Source organism: Phaseolus vulgaris, chromosome 10 (genome assembly GCF_000499845.2).
Source record: "Phaseolus vulgaris cultivar G19833 chromosome 10, P. vulgaris v2.0, whole genome shotgun sequence".
In the NCBI taxonomy this organism is placed as follows: Eukaryota; Viridiplantae; Streptophyta; class Magnoliopsida; order Fabales; family Fabaceae; genus Phaseolus; species Phaseolus vulgaris.
This window is the reverse complement of record NC_023750.2, coordinates 35,938,320-35,953,158: the sequence shown is the minus strand read 5'-3', so window position 1 is coordinate 35,953,158 and position 14,839 is coordinate 35,938,320.

Sequence of the window (14,839 nt, the reverse complement as noted above, 5' to 3'; positions counted from 1 at the left end):
AGGTTTTAGAACCTCCATAAAATACCATGGGTTTTAAAACTTTCGTAAAATACCATGGGTTTCAAAACCTCCGTAAAATACCATGGGTTTCAAAACCTCCGTAAAATACCATGGGTTTCAAAACCCCCGTAAAATACCATGGGTTTCAAAACCTCCATAAAATGTTTTAGAACCTTCTTAAAAAATACCATAGGTTTCAAAATTATGAAAATTTGTTTTTTTTATTCATTTACCATTTAGGCATTCGTGTGTTTTTTAAACCACAATTATTTACATCTATTGTATTTATTTATCTATGTTTGTTAAAGTATTTTTTCAATAAATAAAAGAAATAAATGGGACCAAGCTTTATCTTCAGCAATATCTTAGATTAAGCAGAGATAATTTTAACATTAAACACCATGCATACAATTTCTTATCGGTACACATATATCGGTCCAAAGATTTATTTTGTTCCGCTTTATTAGTTCAAAAAGATTACTTATATCAATAGACTACATCATTCTTCAAATTTATCCAAGAAAATTCAGTTCTCCGAAAATTAAATTCATAAAAACTTGAAGGACTAGACTGATATTAAAACAGTCTTTTGAGAATCAAAATATTAATCTATTGTAATAATTAGGGTTTAGGGTTTAGGGTTTAGGGTTTATGAATTAATCAAAATTAAATTCATAAAAACTTGAAGGACTAGACTGATATTAAAACAGTCTTTTGAGAATCAAAATATTAATCTATTGTAATAATTAACTTTAAGCACAATACTCCTTTCAAAGGAATTTGTTCTGAAGTTGCACTTATTTTATGGCAATGTACTGTATTGACATTGACATTGCATTGTTAGTCATTCTACATAGACATTTGATGTGGTACAATTTGAGCAAGAAAGAAAGTTTAGAATACTTGCCACATCCTTCATACAAACTTTGTTGCCCATCATGCATAAACTTCAGATACTCAACAATTTCATCAGGCATCATTTCTCTTGATCTAGGACGCATATCCTCATCATCCTCCACGTTATCATCATAGAAAATTTTTTCGAATGCGTCATTAACCATGACACGTATGGGATCATTACCAGAAACTTTATGCTCATTTGATTGGAAAACTGGAGGTGTTTCAATCGTATTTTGTACAAAACTTGTCTCGCCATGTAGAAGCCAGAATGTATAACCTTTTGGAAAAGGATGAAGAATCAAGTGCTCATGTGTTGCTTCTCGAGTTTGCCATTTTTTAAGATTGCATTTCGGACATGGGCAAATTATCTTACCCTCAACGCTCTTATTAGCAAATGCAAAGTTCAAAAATTTATTCAATCCGTCCATGTACTGACATGTATTTCGAGGCATGTTAATCCAAGACTTATCCATGTCTAAATGGAATTATTTGATAAAAATAAAGCAAACCTAGCATGAAAGTTTTAAAAAAAATGTGTCAACAAGAGCATTAGAATGCGTAAAAGAATATAAGTGAAATAAGTGTATAAAGAAGTTGTACAAAGTGTATGAAGAAGATATGAAAGTGATAAAAAAATATATTTTATTTCTATTTGAACTCAATTAATTATTAATTAGTATTAGGATCTCAATACTCTCAATTAAGACATGATCAAGATTGATCTAAAAAAGATTAACATGGAATATTACATGTGTGGACATTCAATTATGAAAAGCACACATCACAGGTGTAGTTAAGGGTAAGCAATGTTACAAATGAAAAACACAATTTAGTGTGTACAAACAAAGCATATGTGAAGTTAACACCTAATGATGTTAACCAAGGTAGTTGAATTGACACAAGTGGCTCCAAAAAAACATGAAAAATATAGAAAACTGCAGCATGCACTTGTCTGTGTGTATCACAAAATGATATATATATATATATATATATATATATATTGATGAATGTAGTGATTAAGGTTAAACTCACGTTTTTGGTTGCGGAGCTAAAAGCCTCCCTGTGGCTGATATTTGGATTACTAGCCTTAATCCTTTAGATTTCCTCCCTGCAAAATCAGACACTTGAAAAGACTTGTTATTTGTTTTTACTCAATGGAATCATCTTTAGTCTATTTTCATGTTTTTTTTTTTAAAATTATTTTAGAATTATAAGAGATTATTTTTACTGGACTACGTACTCCATATATTTTAATAATTCTTTTATGTCTTAGTCATTTCTTATCATGCAACATTTGAAACTTATTTCTCTAAAACTAAAAAAAGACATGGGAAAAAGTTGTCTCATATGAAATTGTGAAAAATAATAAAAAATTGGTGTTATGGTATTGAGTTTGAAGATGGAAGAATTGACAGTGACACTTTTACTTCAATTGTTTTGGACCTGTTGGTGATAGAGGACTCCAATACTGACCTAAAGTACATATAAAAAAAATTGAGACGACCATTGTACGTTAGGTTTTGTGCTCGGTCCATCTGTTTATAATTTTCGATGTATTTTTTATATTTTTCATTAAAACTCAGAAATTAAAGATAAAAAATAGTACAAAATATATGATTTTTACATATAAGAACTAAGATAATATTTGTTTGTGTTAGAATAGATGGCTTTAAACTAGAGGGGGGGTGAATTGTTTAAAGGGGTTTTCGCAAACTTTTCAAAGCTAGAATGAATTTATTTCAGAAACTAATTGATTCAGCAATTTAGTTAGCCAAAACAGCAGACAAAAACTGTAATACTAGAAAAAACAATCGGTTGTTTCTTCGAAACAATCAGTTGTTTATATCAGCAAACAACAAACAAACTGAAATTAAAGAGTTAGGGATAGAGAGATTGTACACAGTTGTTTATACTGGTTCACTCCAAACCAGAGCTACATCCAGTCTTCTCTGAAACCCTGAGGATATCCACTAAGCAACCACACCTTGATCATTTACACAACAACCAAGAGAATGACTTTGAAAACCTCAAGAAACACACTCTCCTTGGCCAACACTAAGATTGATGATCTTGAACACCTCAAGAACACACAACCAATCTCAGCAAAACACACAAACGAATTGTTCAGCAGTTTACAAAGATTACACTTGTTACAGATGAATATCTGAAATCAATACAAGTAGAATCCTATTCCAGTACCTTTGATCAATCTCTCAATTCTTAAGCAATCTCAGAACTCTTTGAAAAACTCTTAGTTAAAAACTTTGTCTCAAGATCCTTAATCCTTAAAAACAGTTTTTCAGAATATATTCAAGAATATAGTTTGTTATCAAATCTTAACAAACTCTTAATTGCATTTAAAATAGATTGGTCAAAGCATTTAATGACTGGAGCGTATTCAGTTAAAGCATTTAAAGCTCAGTCTAAGAAAACAGTTTTTCTGTTATGGTTTCAAAACAAACAATCGATTGTTTCCTCGAATCAATCGGTTGTTTTGTTACTTAACAGATTTCACTAAAAAACAGTTTTCAAACTTTCTCAAAATACCTAAGTATAAACAATCAGTTGTTTCGACAAAACAATCGGTTGTTTCAACTTAGTTTAAAAAACATTTTACTTTGATAAAGATTGAGATGCTAATTGCTTGAGATTTAATCTAAGGGTGGATTACTATATTAAACTACCCCAGAACAAAGCATAAACCAGCCCAGCAACACACAGCAAAGCAGAGGCTTCAACATCCTTCAAAGGATTTGGATTCTTCAAAACATTGAACACCATTTGGTTCAACAATCTCCCCCTATTTGATGAAGACAAATCCCTGATGCTTGTGTTGTACCTGATTAAATCTGAAGCAGTTCTTGCAATAGAACTTTGAGCAATATATTGAACTTCTGATATTATGTTAGCATACAGATAAACATTTAAAGCTTAAAACAGTTAATATCAGAAACATAATACATTTTACTCAAACTGTTTTTAACAAAATGAAAAACAGAGATATTTAAACAAACTAAACAAACAGAGATCTTTGACTAGTCATTAAGGCTCTTGAATTTCCAAGATTTTGGAATATATTCCTTTATGACTGTTGTAACTACTTTTTGATCATGCTCAGCTTTCAACACAGATCCTTTGACCAAGATTCTCCCTTTGAAATTGATATGCAACGGATAGAATTTCAAAAAGCAATTAAATCAAGTTTTTAACTGCTGCAGAAAAACAACCGATTGTTTTGAGTCTGACAGCACTGTGAAGAAATTGATTTAATTGCTTTTTGAAATTCTATCCGTTGCAGATCAATTTCAAAGGGAGAATCTTGGTCAAAGGATCTGTGTTGAAAGCTGAGCAAGATCAAAAAGTAGTTACAACAGTCATAAAAGAATATATTCCAAAATCTTGGAAATTCAAGAGCCTTAATGACTAGTCAAAGATCACATGTGAAGACCATGTGATTTTCAGCTTTTTCTGACATTTTCAGTGCAGAACAGAGTCAAGTCCTCTCTCTGAAAATCAGATAACCATTGAATAAAATTAAATTCAATTGATTCTCTTTCTACTATAAAATCAGGTGCAGATTTCTTCCATCAAGAACAACCAATTGCAACATCTCTTGCAATATCTCTTGCACCATCTCTTGCAAAAGTTCTGTGAAGTGAGTTTTCGTCTCTGCTATCATGGAATCAACCCCTCCCACCTCTAAAAGAGTCAAAACCAAAGCTGTAAGGTCTAGAGGAAGGCTTGAAAGCTGGTTTTCTGGTGACACCGATCTCATTGAGAAGTATAGGTATGAAACAAGTGTCAAGAAGATAAACAACCCCAAGGTTGTGTGCTTTGATTGGCTGAAAAGTCAAAAGCTTGACAAAGTGAGGAGGCTTCTCAAGGACCAATCACTCAGAAAATTTCTGGAGCTAAAAGGGAACATATATCCAGATTTGGTTAGAGTATTCTACACCAACTTGAAGTTTGAGGGAAACAACCTAGTCTCTCATGTGAATGGTGTGGAGATGGAGATAACTTATGAGGTTTGGGCTGCTGTTGCTGGACTTAAGTTCTCTGGTCTGAGAATCAACAAGGGAAACCTTTGTGTGGTGGAAGATTTCAACAAAATCCAGTTCTACAAAAGTTGCTTGAAGAACAATCAATCTCAAGTTAGCACATGCTCGGTTGGAGGTTTGAAGCTTGATGAGAGATTGCTTGCTCTCATTGTAACTTGGATTCTAACTCCAAGGGGGAGTAATCACTCTGTGCTGACTGAAGAAGATATGGTTTACATCTTCTACATCACCAAGAAAGTGAAGATCAATTGGATACACATAATCAAAGAACATATGCAAAAAGCCATGAGGTTAGGCGATTACCATTATCCCTATGCTGTTTTAATATCTAAGTTTCTACTCTATTTTGAAGTTAATCTTGAAGATGAAACTTCTGAGCTGGTCAAGTCAACTCAAGAGTTGAACAGTGGATCACTCAGCAAGATGGGCTTTACAAAAGTAGGTGGAAAGTGGATAAGTAAGGATGGTGATCATTGTGCCTCATCAAGTGGTGTTGCTCATCTTGAACAAGATGAACCTGCTGATATGGATGTTCAACATGAAGATCCAGCTGGAGATTTTCAAGATGCAGGGCCTAGTGCTGCTGATGGATATCAAAGAGAAAGAATGTCAACCATGTCATCTTTTGAAAGACAAATGATGGATAGGCTAGATAGCTTTGCTGAAAATCAAAGAAGCCTTCATGATCTGTGTGTTAGTAACTTTCAGAGGATTGATACAAGGTTTGACAACATGGATACAAGGTTTATGACTCTGGACGAATAGATTGAAGCTGTCCAGAATCAAATCTTTGATCTTCAGTTTGTTGATGAAGAAGAATGAAGGAAAAACAACCGATTGGTCAACAAAACAATCGATTGTTTTTGGGCTGTTCGTTTCTGGTTTTAAAATTTCTTTCCTTCTGCTGTTGCTAGTTTATTCTAATGTAATGGAAACAATATCTTGTTTTACCTCTTATCTTTGTCTATTTGTGAAGACAAATAGGGGGAGATATATGTTGTGTTTGTGTTTCCAGTTTTTCAAAATCACTTTTTGCTTTTCTCAGATCCTCTTCAAGTGATTTAACTTTCTTTTCAAGCCCACTGTTAAGATCTTTCAATCGGTTGTTAGAAAGAACCAATCTATTAGCTTCATCATGTGTTTCTTGAAAAGCTTCAAGTAATTCACTATAGTTTTGTTCATTTAAGGAAGCACATGAACTTACCTCACTTGAATTGCAAGAATCATCATCATCCTCAGCTACTAAGCATATGTTGGCTTTTTCATCTTCACTTGATGAAGAACTTGATGATGACACCTCATTTTCATCCCAAGCAATGTAGGCTCTTTTTGTCTTGCCTTTCTTCTCCTTGTAGCTTGTCTTTTTCTCTTTGCTCTTGTTGGGACAATCTGCCTTTATGTGACCTTGCTCACCACAACCAAAACAAGTATAGTTATTTGAATTAAATTCATTGAGTTTCTTGTTTCCATACCTATCCTTGTTGTTGTCTTTGTTGCGGTTTCTCTTTAGAAATTTGCTGAATTTTCTTGACAACAAACTAAGATTTTCCTCATCACTATCATAACTTGAATCTTGCTTTCCCTTATGTTTGGATGCTTTCAAGGCTATGCTCCTTGTGTGCTTATCTTCACTTTCTTGAACATTGAGTCTATTCATCTCTAGCTCATGTTCCCTAAGCTTTCCAAACAAAGAAGCAACACTTAATGATGTTAGATCTTTGGATTCAGAAATGGCAGTTACCTTTGGTTGCCATGCTCTATCAAGACATTTCAAGATCTTGATATTCAGCTCTTCTTTGTCAAACGTCTTGTCTAGGCTCATAAGGTGGTTGATGATGTGTGTAAACCTTTTCTGCACTTCAGCTATGGTTTCTCCTTTAAGCATTCTAAACATCTCATACTCTTGGATGAGAGCATGCTTTCTAACTCTTTTCACCTCATTTGTTCCTTCATGAGTGACTTCCAAAGTATCCCACATTTTTTTTGATGATTTGCATTGTGAGACCCTAAAAAACTCATCAGAATTTAAAGCAAAGGTTATAATATTTTTGACAATGCAATCAAATTTGGCCTTTTTACTTTCTGCATCAGTCCATTGAGACCATGGCTTCTCAATGACAAAACCATCTTTTTCAAACATTGGGATAAAAGGGCCATTTTCAATTGCATCCCAAATTCCTTTGTCAAGAGATTCCATAAATATTTTCATTCTAACTTTCCAAAACTAGTAATTCAAACCAAAAAACAAGGGTGGTCTGTTTATTGAGGCACCTTCCCCAAACGGTAGTCTATCAGCCATTTTAAAAGATTTTAGGATCAACTTGAATGACTTACAAGAACCAAGCTCTTGATGCCAATTGTTAGAATAAATGGCTTTAAACTAAAGGGGGGTGAATTGTTTACAGGGGTTTTCGCAAACTTTTCAAAGCTAGAATGAATTTATTTCAGAAACCAATTGATTCAACAATTCAGTTAGCCAAAACAGCAAGCAAAAACGGTAATACTAGAAAAAACAATCGGTTGTTTCTTCGAAACAATCGGTTGTTTATATCAGCAAACAACAAACAAACTGAAATTAAAGAGTTAGGGATAGAGAGATTGTACACAATTGTTTATACTGGTTCACTCCAAACCAGAGCTACATCCAGTCTTCTCTGAAACCCTGAGGATATCCACTAAGCAACCACACCTTGATCATTTACACAACAACCAAGAGAATGAACTTGAAAACCTCAAGAAACACACTCTCCTTGGCTAACACTAAGATTGCTGATCTTGAACACCTCAAGAACACACAGCCAATCTCAGCAAAACACACAAACAAATTGTTCAGCAGTTTACAAAGATTACACTTGTTACAGATGAATATCTGAAATCAATACAAGTAGAATCCTATTCCAGCACCTTTGATCAATCTCTCAATTCTTAAGCAATCTCAGAACTCTTAGTTAAAAAATTTGTCTCAAGATCCTTAATCCTTAAAAACAGTTTTTCAGAATATATTCAAGAATATAGTTTGTTATCAAATCTTAACAAACTCTTAATTGCATTTAAAATAGATTGGTCAAAGCATTTAATGACTGGAGCGTATTCAGTTAAAGCATTTCAAGCTCAGTCAAAGAAAACAGTTTTTCTGTTATGGTTTCAAAACAAACAATCGATTGTTTCCTCGAATGCATCGGTTGTTTTGTTACTTAACAGATTTCACTAAAAAACAGTTTTCAAACTTTCTCAAAACACCTAAGTATAAACAATCGGTTGTTTCGACAAAACAATCGGTTGTTTCAACTTAGTTTAAAAAACATTTTACTTTGATAAAGATTGAGATGCTAATTGCTTGAGATTTAATCTAAGGGTGGATTACAATATTAAACTACCCCAGAACAAAGCTTAAACCATCCCAGCAACACACAGCAAAGCAGAGGCTTCAACATCCTTCAAAGGATTTGGATTCTTCAAAACATTGAACACCACTTGGTTCAACAGTTTGACCAGAAAGATCTGATATAAATAATGTTTAATTGATTTTTATTCATTCAGTAACAACCAATTATTCAATCCAAATAATCTCTTTTTTTAATTAAATTTATATATGGTTATATTTAATTATCACCCTTCTGACACAAATTTGTCTCAGCAGAACGCGTCTCTTCCTTTGACCTTAGCCCTGGTTATATATATACACCCCCAACTAATGAGGGTCTAGATTTCCAAAAGCATGTATTATCAAACCAAGCGATTTGCCTACTGAGATCCTCATTATGGTAAAATAAACTTGCAGTCAGTATAATTATTCTCTTTAATTCCACAAGTTGCCTAGCTACTTGGTTTGGCATTATGTGCAAATAAACTAACAAAATGGGGACGTGAAAATTAATGACAAACCCGAAAAGAACACAATTCTCCCTTGGATGCTTTAGTACGAAGAGATTTAGATGTTATTGGTTTGCCGAAAGGAAAGGGCTAAAAGATACTACTCAAAAACCATAATATCAACCCAGCCCAACACATAACAAAAGTGAAACAGTTTTTAACAAAAATAGGAAAACAAAAGCTGCTAGCCCAGGCTGGAGTTAAAAGATATAAAGCATCTAGTAACAATGAAAAAGCTAGACTAATAAATGTCAAATAATTTATGTAAAGCAGGTTTTTCATGTGGTGGTGCAGGGGAGTTAGTCTAGGTGGTTAGCAATGCTGAAGGGAAGGTATCTGATGTATAGGACATGTTTAAATCACATCAAATGGGTTATAACAAAGTTAAATGTTTAAATCACAACAAATGGAATGTCACCAATCTCGACTTGAACCCATCCAAATGGATTTAAGCATATTCAACTTTTCAGCGATAAAAAAATTAGTTCAAATAGCAAAAGCGTAATGGATTGGCAAAATTCCAACCACTTATTGAATGTGAGAACTTGTTGTGTTCAAAGCTTCAACAACTGTGTCTAGCTCACCATTAATTAGTAGTAATGTATCCTTCAACATTCAGCAACCAGTTTGTAATAATATCAGCAAAATTGCTTTCTTAATGGAAACTGACACAGTTTGTAATTAGCACACACAGGTCTCCATCTTATACTGTCTAAAGGACATTTATGTGCAGAAAGAGATGCATTTACACCTCCTAAACATAAAACATGAAACATGGTAAATTTAACATGATTGACTGCTTTTCTTTCGCATCCTAATCAAAACACAAATTTTCCTCCTAGCATTTGATCTAGCCTTCAAAAACGGAATAGAAAACAAACTACACAATGTTTAAAAAAACCCAAAAAAATCTTCTAAGAAAGAAGAAACACCCTCTACAGAGAAATCAAACAGACTATGCACACTCATCCAACCATATCAAATGACTAGGACAATAATAACATGATATACAACTTGAAAGAACCATACATGTTTACTCATTATTTAGCAACATATAAAAGACCAAGTACAAACCAACCAAAGCACTTTCACCTCGTGGTTCAGCTCGCAAAATTGAATAAGAACTTAGGAAGTTCTGTCTATACCAGGTAAAAAAAATACCAAACCAAAGAAAACCGTTACCATTCCATATTATACCACAACTCTTGTGAGCCGGTAGCTAACTGGCTCACAATAATCTGAATATGCGATTGCAATTTAGAACCTTGGATCATTGATTAATCCATTCTCATTCTTCTTCTGCAAAATTTAGAACCCAACAATCATCATTCTAATCAGTGATGTATAAAACCTTGAATCATTGATCAATTCACCACCCTTCTTCTTCTGCAAAATTTAGAATCTGACACACATCATGCTCCTTAGTGCTGAAATAAGGCCTCTTCCCAACCAATTCAGCAACTCTCTTCGCAGCACCAAAGTTTAGTTAAATGGATCCTTACCAAAATAACCTAATTTAATTCACCAGCAAAGCCAAAGAAAACACCAATTCATTTTTTCCAAGTAAAATGCTAAATTCCTCCTTAATAAGATCTATAAGCACAAACTAACGAGTTCACGAAGAAACTTCAACCCTCTCTCTTAGAATATATGGCCTTAAACGAGAGGGGGGTGAATTGTTTAAGAAGGATTTTTGAAAACTTTTAAGCTTAGAATGAAAATACTTCAGAAGAACCTTGATTGAGAATTCAGTTTTTCCAAAACAAACAGCAAAAGCACAAAGCTGGAAAAACAATCGGTTGTTTTAACGAAACAATCGGTTGTTTATACCAGTTCCAAAATATCAAACTGAATTAAAGAGATAGGGATAGAGAAATTGTACACAGTTGTTTATACTTGTTCACTCCAATCCAGAGCTACATCCAGTCTTCTCAGAAACCCTGAGGAAATCCAGTAAGCAATCACCACTTGATCACTTACACCACAACCAAGAGAATGACCTTGAACACCTCAAGAAACACACTCTCCTTGGCCAATACTAAGATTGCTGATCTTGAACACCTCAAGAACACACAGCCAATCTCAGTAACACACACAAACGAATTGTTCAGCAGTTTACACAGATTACACTTGTTACAGATGGAAATCTGAAATCAATACAAGAGAATCCTATTCAGCACCTTGATCAATCTCTCAACTCTTTAGCAATCTCAGAATACTTTGAAAACTCTTTTTTTTTAAAACTATGTTTCAGGATTCTTATTATATCAAAACTGTTTTTCAGAATATATCTAAGAATATAGTTTGTTATCAAATCTTAATAAACTCTTAATTGCATTTAAAATAGATTGGTCAAAGCATTTAATGGCTGGAGCGTATTCAGTTAAAGCATTTAAAGCTCAGTCAAAGAAAACAGTTTTTCTGTTATGGTTTTAAAACAAACAATTGATTGTTTCCTAGAATCAATCGGTTGTTTTGTTACTTAACAAAAACACCATTCAAAAATAGTTTTCAAACTTTCTCAAAACACCTAAGTGTAAACAATCAGTTGTTTCGACAAAACAATCGGTTGTTTCAACTTAGTTTGAAAAACATTTTGCTTTGATAAAATTGAGATGCTAATTGCTTTGAGATTTAATCTAAGTGTTGATTACAACATTTGAACTACCCCAGAACAAGGCTAAATCAAGCACAGCAGCATCAAGCAAAGTAGAGGCTTCATCATCCTTCAAAGGATTTGGATTCTTCAAAACATTGAACACCACTTGGTTCAACAATCTCCCCCTATTTGATGAAGACAAATCCCTGGTGCTTGTGTTGTACTGATTAAATCTGAAGCAGTTCCTGCAGAGAAAGCATTCATACTATCCAAAGCTTCTTACAGCAGCAAGTTGGATTTCACTCATTAAGCATAATAAACAATCGGTTGTTTACACGAAACAATCGGTTGTTTCTATCAGCAGTAGCAGAAAGCAATTTTAAATTCAGAGATTTAAACATTTTATGCATATAAGACATAGATATACAAGAACCAATAATTCTCCCCCTATTTGTCTTCACAAATAGACTTTAATCATGTATTAAAAACAGATTTAAGAGAGATTATTAAGATCAAGAATACCTAACTCATTTCTCAAGAAGAAAAACCTCTCTTTTGGCAAAGGCTTTGTGAAGATGTCAGCTAGCTGCAGTTTGGTCTCCACAAACTTCACTTCACAATTCCCATTTTGCACATGATCTCTGATGAAATGATGTTTTATCTCAATATGTTTTGTCCTTAAGTGCTGAATTTGATTTTTGGTAAGATTGATTGCACTTGTGTTATCACACATCAAGGGAACTTTGCTTATTTGTAAACCAAAATCTGCAAGTTGTTGCTTGAGCCATAGGATTTGTGCACAACAGCTACCTGCAGCTATATATTATGCCTCAGCAGTAGAAAGAGCAACACATGCTTGCTTCTTGCTATGCCATGAGATTAGGCTTGAGCCAAGAAGGTGACAAGTGTCACTTGTGCTTTTTCTATCTAGCTTGCAACCTGCAAAATCAGAATCTGAATAGCCAATTAAATGTATTGGAGAATGAGAAGGATACCATAGTCCTACAGAAGATGTTCCTTTGAGATATTTCATAATCCTTTTTGCAGCTTTGAAGTGTGACTCCGTAGGATTTGCTTGATATCTTGCACATAGACACGCCGCAAACATGATGTCCGGTCTACTTGCTGTGAGATAAAGCAATGATCCAATCAAACCTCTGTATTTTGTTTGATCTATACTCTTTCCAGCAGCATCTGCATCCATATAGCAGCTTGATGGCATTGGAGTGCTTGCCTCTTTGCAATTCTCCATGTCAAACTTTTTGAGAATTTCCTTGCAATACTTTGATTGACTTAGGAAGATCCCATTCTTTGTTTGTTTAACCTGCAAACCAAGAAAGAAAGATAGTTCTCCCATCATAGACATTTCAAACTCACCTTTCATTGCAGCCACAAATTCTTCACACAATCTATCTTGTGTAGCACCAAAGATGATGTCATCAACATAGATTTGCACAAGAATAATTTCTACATTAGACTTCTTGATGAAGAGAGTCTTGTCTACCATTCCTGATGTGATTCCAATAGCCACATAGAACAAGATTCTTGACATATTTAGGAATCACCTTGAGCTGGAAAATATAGAGGCACTTTTCTTAGAGTTGGATCATTGTTCTAAGACAAGAACTCACCAAAAACTAGCACCAAATCCCAAACTCATTTGGATGAACCAAATATTGTCAAATTGAATCAACAAAGAGAATGAAAGCTGGAATGACCGAACAGAATTAAACATCTAAACATATGAACCGAACAGAATTAAAAACAAAACAGAACATAGTGCTGGAAAATAGAAAAACCGAAACTGAAAAACTCAAGAACACAAAGCAACATGAACAATTGAAGAAGAAGAAAGGAAGGAGAAGAGAATGCTCATGAAGATGGAAGGAGGATGGATGATCTCGCCACTAGAAGTGTGGAATGCTCCTAGATGAGAGTGATGCCGCCACTTGAGGACTCCATTGATCCATCAAGATAAGACTAGAGAAGAAGGCTCCAAAAGCTCTCCAAAGGTCACTCAAAATTTGAGTAGAGTTTTCTTAGATTAATTCCAATCTGAATTTTACAAAGAGAGCACCTCTATATATAGCCTAAGGTGCTGAAAAATTAAGCTAAAACATTTCAAAATTCCCTCCTAAACTATTCTATAAACCGGCGCCTAAAACAAACATCCTATGGCACCTCCTATTCTTACTCCTACACCTATCTACTAATACACCCCCCCTAAAGCTCCTAATTAAAACCTACAAGATGCTAAAACAAAAGAGGTTTCTAATGTTTTCCTCTAAGCACCTTCAACTAAAGAAATTACAAAAAGAGAAAATAAATGTCCTCTAGCTCCCAAAGCTTTGAACATGCTTCTTGTAATCCTTTGAGGTGGACTTTGACCACCATGGGCGTCCTCCATTTGTGCCTCCACCTCTTCTTGAGCTTGATGATTGGCCTCCATGTCCTCTTGAGCTTGATCTCCATCATACTCCCCGAGTTGGAGAGAATTCGACCACGAATTCTGGAGACCTACAGAAAAAGGAGTTAGATCGCTGACATTAAAAGTATGACTACCTAAGAATGTATCAGGCATATCTAACTCATAAGCATTGTCATTAATCCTCTTGAGGACTTGGAAAGGTCCATCCCCTCGAGGCATTAGTTTGGACTTCCTTTGAGTAGGAAAACGATCCTTCCTCAAGTGAAGCCAAACCCAATCGCCCTCATCAAACAACAATGCTTTTCTCCTTTTATTGGCAAGTTCAGCATACTTGCCAACCTTCTTCTCAATTCTCTTCTTGATGTCTTTATGCAAAGTTTTCACAAAAGAAGCCTTTTCATCCCCATCTTTGCACAAGACATCTTCAAGAAGGGGAATAGGAAGAAGATCAAGAGGTGTTAGGGGATTAAACCCATATACCACCTCAAAAGGAGAATGGGAGGTGGTAGAATTTACTACTCGGTTATATGCAAACTCAACATGGGGTAGTAAATTCTCCCACACTCTAGGATTCCCCGAAATAAAGCATCTCAATAGTTGTCCTAAAGTTCTATTCACCACCTCGGTTTGACCATCAGTTTGTGGGTGGCAAGTGGTAGAAAATAAAAGCTTAGTTCCAAGCTTGCCCCACAAGGTCTTCCAAAAGTGACTCAAGAATTTAGGATCTCTATCAGACACTATAGACCTAGGAATCCCATGCAAGCGAACCACTTCTTGGAAGAAGAGGTTTGCAATGTGGCATGCATCATCCACTTTGTGGCAAGGAATAAAGTGAGCCATCTTTGAAAAACGATCCACTACCACAAAAATGGAGTCCTTTCCCTTTGATGTCTTGGGTAAGCCTAAGATGAAATCCATAGATATATCTACCCAAGGCATTGAAGGGATAGGAAGAGGAGTATATAGACCATGGGAATGCAT